Here is a 10,917-nt window from a genome sequence, read left to right as displayed (position 1 = left end):
CACTACTACTTCTGCTGATGCTACTACTACTACTGCTGCTGCTGCTGTTTACTACTTAAATTGTATACACCTGAGAAAGAACAGATCCAAGAATGTTGTTGGTACTTTAAGGAAATGTGATTTTATTAATGAGAGTATTCTCACTCTTAAAAAAAAAAAAGATATTTACTGGGCCACAAAACTTACAAACTCAAGGACCAAAAGACATTCAGTTATAGGACAAATAGCAGAAGGAGATCTCTAAGATAGCAGCAGCAAATGCCCCAAAACAACCCCTTCCCTCAACCCAGCCCTGCGGATTCTTCTGTGACCATTGTGGACCCAATTTTCAGGATTATTTCTAGGTAAAAATATGGAACGCTTCATGAATTTGCATGTCATCTTTGTGCAGAGGCCATGCTAGTCTTCTCTGTATCCTTCCAAATTTAGTGTATGTGCTGCCAAAGCAAGCACTAGTATTCTCACTCTTGATACAGTCTAGATTTCCCTACAACTTTCTCCATGATCTTGAGTTGTTATTTTTCAATATGTCATTGTCTCTTAAAAAAATGGTGATCATTCCGTTTCGTATTGTTTGTCGCATCTTTTGGGAATAGATATACAACACATCATCAGGTCCCTACTAATAAGAATTGTTACTAGCTGTATGACCCTGGGCAAGTCAATTAACTTTGCCTTAGTTTCCTCATCTGCAAAATTAGTGGAAGAAAGAAATGGAAAACAACTTCCATATATTTGCCAGGAAAACCCCAAATGGGTCACAGAGAGTAGGACATAACTAAAAATGACTGAACAACAAGCTTTGCTCTATTCTTACAGAGCTTCTTCTACTGTCATAATAATCAAGTATCCTCTATACTACATTGAGATTGTACAGTTGGTCTTTAGTAGACATACCCCAGAATCAAACTGCTAATCAACACCTTATTGGAAACAAAAATGCATGTAACCTATCCCTGATTCAATGTCTTTTCCACAGTCCTCTTCCAACCCTGTAGCTCATCAATTATATGCATACTAAAATATGACGGAAGAGGGACTTTGCCTTGAATAAAACTCTGATCTATAATTAATTGAACAATTACAGAAACACACAGGATTTTTAAAAATTATGCTGGATGCCTATTTAGATTGATAAATATTACCTCTAGAACAGAGATTAGGGAATATACCTCCCTACTTACTATAGAGTGGTGGAGTGCCACAGTTCAGAATGCTGAATGTGCTGTCTGCTACAATTTACATAATAAATGATTTGTTTTATTTGCTTCCCCTCCCCCTTTGAGAAATGGGAAACTTTATGTGGGGACCTTGGACAGGATAGTTATATCCAGAAATGATGGCAATATAAAAGCATAACTCATCTATAAAACTTGAAACAACAGTGATAAAGCAAATTGGATTCAAGTGATGTTTCAGTGAACTAAATCATATACTAGACACTGGAAAGGGTCAATGAATTCTGTCCTCTCACACATTCAACAAATGTTCATGTTATGAGAACTACATGCAAGGCAAAGGGCCCTAGGCTGACTGTTGAACTGGAAAGCAAGCAGCAGTCTTGAATTTAGGTTCCCTGGTGTGTACTTATGATCAGTTAGATGGAAACAAATTGAGGAAAACCATCTAGATTACCCAAACTTGGTTCCACTCCAGTGATGCTGAGGAGTGAATGAGACTAGACATCATCAATTCTAACTCAATCAGCCACATCAGAATACAATTATCCCCTGGATTCCTATAAATAATCTTCTTATGACCCCTACAAACTCATCTAACCACCATAAGCCAGAAGAGTCACAAGTATCTCATGCCTCAATAAGGTCAATGAAGGTCACTAAGAGTTTGCAATATTCTGTCATGAATAAAAGGTATCATTCCTTTTATGGAACTTTTTTTTCTTTATTCTTGTTTTTGTTTGTTTTGCTTTTGCTTTTTTGAGGGGGGAGGGCAGGGCAATTGGGGTTAAGTCACTTGCCCAAAGTCACAAGGCTCGTTTTTGTGTTAAGTGTCTGAGGCTGGATTTGAACTCAGGTCCTCCTGGCTCCAGGGCCACTTCACCACTGTTTCACGCACCTACCCCAATATCATTCCTTTTAAAAGTTGGGAGAGCTACTGCTTGCAATTTGTTTGAGCCACAATGTAAGCAAAATTGGTAAGACTTATCTTTAGTACACTCTCTCCACATCCTGAACAGTGTACTATCCCCTTACCCATTTACAGTAACCATCATAACAGAAGTGACTTTATAATGACCTGGGATGCTGTCATAGCTATAGAGATATAAAACACTCAAAAAGGGATAGAGCATTCATGTTTTGTGGGGGGGAGACCCTACTACTGTTCTGCACTGCACTCTGTCTTAGATCATACAGAAACATGGAAATGGGGTAGTCAGTGATGGAATTAAGTTGAATTAATTGTTAATTTTGTTAAGTGCCTAATGATATGTATTAAGCACATGATAGATCACATGGCCAGTCACTAGGGATAGAAAGAAAAAACAATTAAAAACCTATTTTCAACATATAAACTTTCCAATGGGGAGAGGACAAATATTCCCAGTATACAAATAAGTAAGTAAAAACATATATCAAGTTAATAATGTCAAGGAGATTATAATAGTGGCTGGGTACAGTTATGGTCAATAATGACTTCCTGTAGGGGCAGCTAGGTGGCGCAGTGAATAAAGTGCCGACCCTAGAGTCAGGAGGACCTGAGTTTGGTTCCAGCCTCAGACACTTAACGCCCACACAAAAAACTAGCCATGAAACCTTGGCAAGTTACTTAACCTCAATTGCCCTCCAAAAGGCAAAAATAAAATAATAATAATGACTTCCTGTAGAATACAGGCAAACTTCAGTTTTTATAGACAATCTATGCAAAAGAATAGAGGTGGGAGATAAATGTGTCTTATAGTAAAAGCTACCATTCAATTTTGGCAGAAGTGGAAAGCACAAAAAATAAGGTAATGTGAAATGAGATTGTAAAGATAAATGGAAGCCATACTGTGGAAGGCTTAAAAGACAATATAGATATTTCATATTTTATTTTGGCACATTTGGAAATCCCAGAAACTTTTTTTATAGGCTATAGATAGAATTATTGCTCTTTTAATATTAATTGGCCACCAGTGTGGAGGATTGTTATAGGAATGTAAATTTTTAAGATCTTCCATGCCCCTAGGCCCTTTGGTAGGCTTAAGTGCACCTGGAGTCTATGCCTGGAGGCTTGTTTTTCAGGAGATAATTTTTCATTGGGCAGTGGGTCAAGAGGGTTGTTACATTCTCTGATGCAGAAGAAGGCTATATAATCCCCAATGTGAGCCTTTGCTTTAGGGCTCACATTTGGAAGTGTTGTGTGATTTGACCAGGTGAGATTCTGGGCAGCTGCTGAGAGCCTCTTGGCTTTGAAAAATCCAGATGTTGATGCTTCCCTGTCTAGTAACTGACTAGGTATGGATGTAATGGTTGGACAGTTGGAGGCCTGTCTGTTGATCTGTTTGTGTATCTGTCTTCTTGTAATTTCTGTTTGTAAGCTCTGTATACTTTGATGTTTGGGGTGCTGACTTTCTGCCATGAACTTGGTAAATAATATGTTTCATTGATTAAAGCAAAATTGTTAACCCATTTTGAGTTGCTTTCCTTTAGAAAAGTAGATCTAAGAACCTGTGTTGGCAGCCACCCTGGGCATGCTGGGGTGCTTGCTGCAACAGGTAAAAGATAATAGATATGAAAAACATCAATAATAATTACAAGAGTTCAGGTGATATCTGATAAGGGTCTGGATTATTGTACAGACTACAAGAGTTTATAAAATTCAGTGGATGAAAGCTATGTGGTAAAACCAAAGTTAACAAGATTTGGTAAATGAGAAACCATGAGTGGAAGAGATAAAAGTCAATGATGCGTCAACAGTGGAAAAACTGGGTGGATTGGATGACAGTGGCCTTGAAAAAAGGAAGGAAAATTTGCAGAAATTGAATGGGTTTGTAGCTTCTTACTCTTTTTCTGAGGTTGTTATTAAATGTGAGAAGTAACTTGAACACACTTGTGAGAAATCTATATTGTTACACAACTAATACTAATCATGAATAGTCTGTATATTTTCTATCAATAACCAAACTGCAGATATTATCCGATTGATAATACAGAAACCATTAATGACTGTTACTAGGTGAATCAGTGGGTAGAGTGCTGGACCTAGATTCAAGAAGACTTATTTTCCTGAAATTAAAATATGACCTTATATACAAATTCTGTGTATGTAGGCAAATTAATTAACCCTTTGTTTCTTCCTCTGTAAAATAAACCAGTGAAAGAAATGGCAAGCCACTCTAACAACAACATGATAGACCACAGAATTGTAAAATAATTGTGTTGTCATTGTTTTTGTGTTGTAATTGTTATCTTTAAAAGTCTTACACTTCAGCAAACAAAGCTGAAACATGGAGAGGGGGAATGACTTACCCAAAGTGATAAAGTTAATGTGTGTCAAGTTTGTATTATTTAGAAACTAGCCCTTCCAAAAATATTCTGGTGTGTTTTCTTTTTCTTTCTATATTAACTCATAATTAGCTGATGTGTTACTCTTTGTGCATAACACATTTCCACATGAATAATCTCTTTATATATCTTAACTCAGGAAAGAAATTAAGAGTGGGGATGTCAAGGTCCAGGAAAAAAAAAGGGAGAGAATTATTTTTGCTTATGGTAGAAGGAGAGGGCAAATGGAGCATAGCATTTGCAGTTGGGTAAATTCAATTATATCTATTTTGAGACAATAATTTATAGATTAGGGAGGCAGAGAAAGATTGTATAACTTGTCTAAAGATACCCAGGTACTTATGAGAGAGAGAGACAGAGACAGAGACAGAGACGGAGACAGAGAGAGATGGATGATCATGATGATGCTCGGAACCAATGTTCAGTTTGTTTTCTCTGTATAACATGACTTGGGTTACATTAAATTTCATGAAATAAGGAGTCTTTTGTTGTTCCTAGGTGTAGTGCCAGAATTTAAAGGGGATCTACTAAAAATCCTCAGTGTGGGAAGGCAGTGACAATTTAGCCTATAAATATACCTCTCTCCAAATCCAGGAACTCGTAGTATTTCAGGATGAAGGAATTCTGGAAAGGAAACCTATGAATCTGATAAAATATAAAGTAATAGCTGAGTCATGCCTGGTGTTGTTGAACAGAATGGAAAACAGGGAGAAAATCAGATCTGAGAGTTTCCTTATCTTCTCAAGCAACCTGAGAGTAAAGTGGAATTTGTGTAACACCCCCACTCCCAAATTCTGGTTCTCTGGCTCTAAAGGACTAAGTGGAATCTGAAAGGTTGATGTAAAGGGTATTGTTGGCAGTTCTGCCACAAAGTTTATGGATGTATATGCTAGTGGAAGAACATTCTTTTTCTTTCCTTTTCCAAAAGAAAAAAAAAAGATATCTCAGGTTTCCATGAATTCCACAGAGGCATGAGAATACACAAAGTTCACACTGGGTCTAATATGAGATTGATCTAACTAAAACATTGGTCCTACAATTAAACTAGGTAGGCAGCAATTTATGCAATCATGCAAAGGTTCCAAAAGTGGGTGATATCACCCTTTGTGGAACACTGAAATGATCGGGGATAGGGTAGTAGCCTTGAGTGAAATTGGGGGGATGTTGAATAAATATAAGCAGGCAGCAGAACCATAAGGAAAGAAAAGCAGATAAGAAAATTTTGGAAAAGAATTTAACACATTTCATCTGTCATAACAGAGTTAATGTCATAATGATTGCATTATTTTCCAAATAAACTCATAAAATGCAAGTTAAAACTGATCAGTGGTCATGCTGTTGACAGGTCTTAACAAACAAGTATTTACAAGTGAAAATGTTGTAGATTTTGGGGAAGTCCAGCATTACTGGAAGAAATACGGGTATGTAATGACTTGTTTACAATATAATTCTACATGGTTACATAATGCAATATTGTCTTATCAAATTTCAATATGGAAAAAGCACAAATTTAAAACAAATTATTAAATTTAAGATGTCATTTAAAAATATTTCATATTTTGTGAAATAATGCAAATTTCAAAAACATAAAGGATTAAGGAAAGCAGACATCTAGGGGGGCAATGAGTAATTTTTCAAAGGGAGGGGAGGCCAAAGAATTTTGGAAACCTTTGCCATAAAGTGTTATGAATGAGGAATTTTTTGCTCTACTCTGAGTCCTTGGGTAGATATCACCACCTGCTTTGATCGCATTTTCCACAACACTAGGAATGATATCAGGCTATAGATGTTTAATATTATTTCCATGTCTGATATATATCTGAACATACCTCTTGAAACAGAGTATTTTTTAAGGTTCCAACATTGTATTCTCTTCTTGAAATGTCATAACATTTCTGTTCTTCCAACAATAGGCAATTTAAAAATTTGCCTTCCCTTTCCCTCTTCCTCTCCCTCCATATCTCTTCTTATTCTGCTAGGTTTTTCTTTCCTTGGAGACTACTTAGCTCTATTATATTCTCAAAACAAAACAACACATCTTTACTTGACCTCATGATCAGCTTAATTTGCCATTTTGTAATCTCATCTAATTCACTGCATAAACTTTTAGAAATAAATGTCTATCCATTTAACCAACATTTATGTATATACATACCTCATATCACTATCTTAAAATCCAGTCACATATTATCAATTGTCAGCTGAATATATTACCCAAAATGTACTCAAACTCACCTTGTCTAAAACAGAACTGATATCTTCCCCTCACTTAAAAACAAACCCTTCCTCCAAACTTCTCTTTTTGTATCAGTATACTTCAAGCCACCCAGGTTCATAACAAGAGTCATCCTTGTCATTTTCCTCCCATTAAACCTTTTACCCTTATCCAATCAATTGATACATATAATCAATTTCATATTTGGAATATATCTCATATTGTTTCCTTGCCCTCCATTCACCTTAGCAATCACCATGGTAACTTAAGTCATATTGTTTCCTGCCTAGATCTTTTAAAATAATTTTCTAATTAGCATACTTACTTGCTTCAATCCCTTCCCATTTCTAATCCATCTCCCACATAGCTGCCAAAAAATAATAGTTCCAAGTCAAAAAATTGACCATGTCACAAGTCACTTTCCTGATTAAAATAAGTCTTCAATAATTCTCTAGTATCTGATAAAATGCATAGATTTATTAGCCTGGCATTTAAAGATCTCTAAAATATGTCCTAAATGTATTGTACTAGCCTTCCTTTCTACTTATCCCCTTAGTGCATTCTATATACCAGATAATTTGGTTAACTACCCATTCTTCTAACACAAAATTCTTTTTGCCAGCTTCATGACATGTCGTAGGTTAATTCTCTAGCTTTGATTTAAGTCCTTTTTGATGGGGGAGGGGGAGGGGTTTTGGGTGGTGCCATGGTTGCTTTGAATGAATATGGGGTGATCTCCATATAAGGCCATGGGGGTGATCACCATATAAGGCCATAAATGTAAAACTGCGATGTGATTGGCTCGGATTCGCTATATATTTTCTTGTGTGAGAGGGCGCTCTCTCTCTCTCTCTCCGCCATGTAACTGCTGAAGAATAAACCACCCCGCTTCACTCCTCCGCCTTCTGTCTGGTGTTTTTCCCCGTGAGGGGCCGGTGACGACCGAAGACCCGGGATGGGTAAGTGAGAGGGCCGTGGGGCTAGTCGTCTAGATCTGTTGTGAGGGCAAACGCCCGCAACACCTTTTTTTTATCAATGCTTTATTGAGCCGCCTTTATCCTTCAAAACTTTCCTTTTTTCAGAAACCTTTCCAAATTCTATTAAATGTCAATGTCATACTTCTCAAATTATTTTGACTTTTGCTTTAGTAACAACAATGCAATATTCACAACACCTACAGTAACTATAAATATGCTGATATGGTTATTAATCACAAAATATACCAGGCTCTCTATATGGGGAATAAAGTTAGAACATTTATTCAAATACCAAAAAACTGAGTCCCCAAACCAGAAAATCAAAGCCATCAGAGTAGTTACGAAGTTGGCATATGAAGTTAATGTAGTAAACACCCACATTCTCAATCCTTCAAATCAGAACAGGCTACCTCAGGCATAGATCCTCCTCTCCCCACTCACAGCAACTAGTCAGAGTCCAGGAAGCATGCTCACAGCAGTTCCAGCCCCCTGCAGTTCCCATCCCTGGTAGTCCTCAGCAGGAGTCCTTAGCAGAAATTCTGGTTGGCTCAAAAACAAGAGTTCAAGGTGCTGCTGCTGCTACATGCAATCTAGCTAGACTTCCACTTCCTCTTGCCCCAGCCCTTCCTGCAATGTCAGCAAATTTAAGGGGTTTGGAAGATCTTAAATCCCATAACCCTTACAACTTTTCAGTTTATGGTGCATATTCCCCAGTAAGAAAAAAAAATTCTCTATTCCCCAGTATGAAAAAAAGTTCCTTGAGAGAAGTCAGTATTTCTTTTTACTTTGCTTTGTATATATCTTGCTTTGCAGGTCTTAGGCAATTAGACTATCTGTTTAATTAAAATTCATTCTATGCTAGAGACACTTGCAAGTTCAAAGACTTGAGTAGCTATCCCAATTCCAGCCTTTGTGTCTTTGGTCAATGCATTTAACCTCACAGATCCTTGACTTCTTCATTAGTGAATTCTGGATAACAATGTAATGCTTTTAATGCCCATCTCACAGGGTTACTGAGATGATTAAATGAGAAAATGTAGCTAACAGAGTTTGTAATTTGTACAGTCATAAGAAAAATACTAAGTTATTGGACAAGAACTGGGCAGCTAAGGAATAGATCAGATAGCAATGTCTTTTAAAGATGAAGAGAGATATTTTTCCCCCAAGGTATGTCTGTTTCTAGGCTATGTCTCTGATAGGGGCAAAGGTGCAAACTAAGTCCATGTTTCCTCACTCAAAATGCACATAATTTTCACTATTCTACATTTAATCCTGAAATAAATACTTTGGTTTTCCCTCCAGTATCATTAAGTCCAAATATTTTCTTATAAAATTTCTCTTAAAAATCTTCTATGGTAATATGAAATAGATTTTCTCTTTTGGAGTGTTCATGGACAACTTGGGTTGTGGGTGTGTGTGTGTGTGTGTGTGTGTGTGTGTGTGTGTGTGTGTGTGTAAAGCAGTCTGGTAAAACCTATGTATTCATCTCAGAATAACTTTAAAAATTCATTTAAAAAAAGACGGGATTAGGAACTGAGAAAGAGGAGAAGAAGGACCATTCTAGCCAAAGTCTCTTAACTTTTCCCTCTAAACAACTTTAAAATGATTAATGAAATCAATTTTAAAAATGCATAATTAACAAAGGATGGAGTGAGACATTTTTCCAGGACAACTAAGAAGGATAAATCTGTGACACAGGGATGAAGACTGACTTGAAGTTGAGGCCAATGCCATCAGCTGTGAACTTAGATGTACTGATAGAAGTAGCAGCAATAACAATGCTATTTTGAGTCGTCCCCACCCAAAGGCAGAAAATGGATTAAAAACTTAAAAATAAGGAGTTTCCAGAGGATACTTCTGCTAGCATTGGGCATACGACAAAGTGACATTTGGAAACTTGATTTTCTGTTACCTGTTATTGAGTCACAGTTTCAGGGCATAAAGGAGCAGTTGAAGTCCCAGGGGAGCAGGGGGTCTAGTTTTTTCTTAGAAATTCCAGGAAGGAATTCCACATCCTCAAAATTGAGTAGGTCTTCAACCTGGTTAAAAATTGTAGGTCCATGCAAGAGAGAAGTTGGGGTAGGAAGAGCACAGGGACTTTACCTGGGTAAAGACAAGAGCACAGACCAGGAGATTAGTGACGATATTTCTCCCCTAAATCACAATGTTTTGGAAGCACCAGACATTTCCAGAATTAGAGCAATGTGATAAAGCATGAAACTCAGGACAGAGAAAACTTCCTAATATTAAAGTTAAGCAGAGCTCAACTTTAATATAAATCTTAGAGTCAAAATATAGGCCATTTTCCCCTTAACTCTTCTATATGAGATAGTTTACCCCATTCTGTCTCTCTCCATCTCTTCTTATTATATTCCTCTCTCCCCTCTTAATTTAAAATTTTAAATACCATCCCTTCCTATTAAATTGGTCCTGTGCCCTCTATCTATGTATACCTGTACACATATATACACATATTCACATATGTATTCATATGCCCATATACCCTGCTATATACACATATATATGTATATGTGTATATGTGTGTATGTATGTGTGTATATACATACATACATGTATATACACATTTCTATTCCCTTCAACTACTCTCATCTGATAAAAGTTTCATAAGTTAAAACAAACATTTTTTTTTTCATATAAGGATATAAATGGTTCAACTTTGATTGGTACCTTATTATTTCTTTTTCCTATTTACCTTCTAATGCTTCTCTTGCTTCTTTTATCTGATTGTCATATTTTCTATTCAACTCTAGCTTTTTCATCAAGAATATAAGAAATCTGCCACCGAATAACCATATTTCCCTCTGGAAACATATCATGTTCCATAGAACATGATTCTCAGTTTTGCTGGGTAGGTGATTCTTGGTTTTAATACCAGTTCCTTTGACCTCTGGAATATCATTTTCCAAGCCCATTAATTCCTCATTTTAGAAGATGCCACATTCTATGTTATCCTGGTTGTGTTGCCACATTATTCAAATTGTTTTTTTTCCCCTGCTTGCTTGTAGTATTTTGTCCTTGATCTGGGGATTCCGGTACCTGGAAATAATATTCCTAGGAGTTTTCCTTTGGGGATCTTTTTCAGGAGGTGATCATTGAATTATTTCAACCTCTATTTTGCCTTTTGATTCTAACACATCGGAACAACTTTGCTTGAGAAATTCTTGAAGATTGATTTCTAGGTTTTTTTTATCATGGCTTT

General features: G+C 36.6%; 1 non-coding gene across 1 annotated transcript; it reads right to left on the bottom strand.

Annotated features, from left to right (window-relative positions):
* Positions 1–346: 346 nt before the first annotated feature.
* LOC138146291 (U6 spliceosomal RNA) lies at positions 347–453 on the bottom strand. The gene has a single exon (XR_011164448.1). It is a non-coding gene; the product is annotated as a U6 spliceosomal RNA (small nuclear RNA).
* Between the last annotated feature and the right edge of the window lie 10,464 nt (positions 454–10,917).

Source organism: Petaurus breviceps, unplaced genomic scaffold, assembly GCF_028583685.1.
Source record: "Petaurus breviceps papuanus isolate PSGF00001 unplaced genomic scaffold, PetGlider_PUasm1.0 139, whole genome shotgun sequence".
Taxonomy (NCBI): Eukaryota; Metazoa; Chordata; class Mammalia; order Diprotodontia; family Petauridae; genus Petaurus; species Petaurus breviceps.
This window is presented reverse-complemented; position numbering and strand designations above follow the sequence as displayed.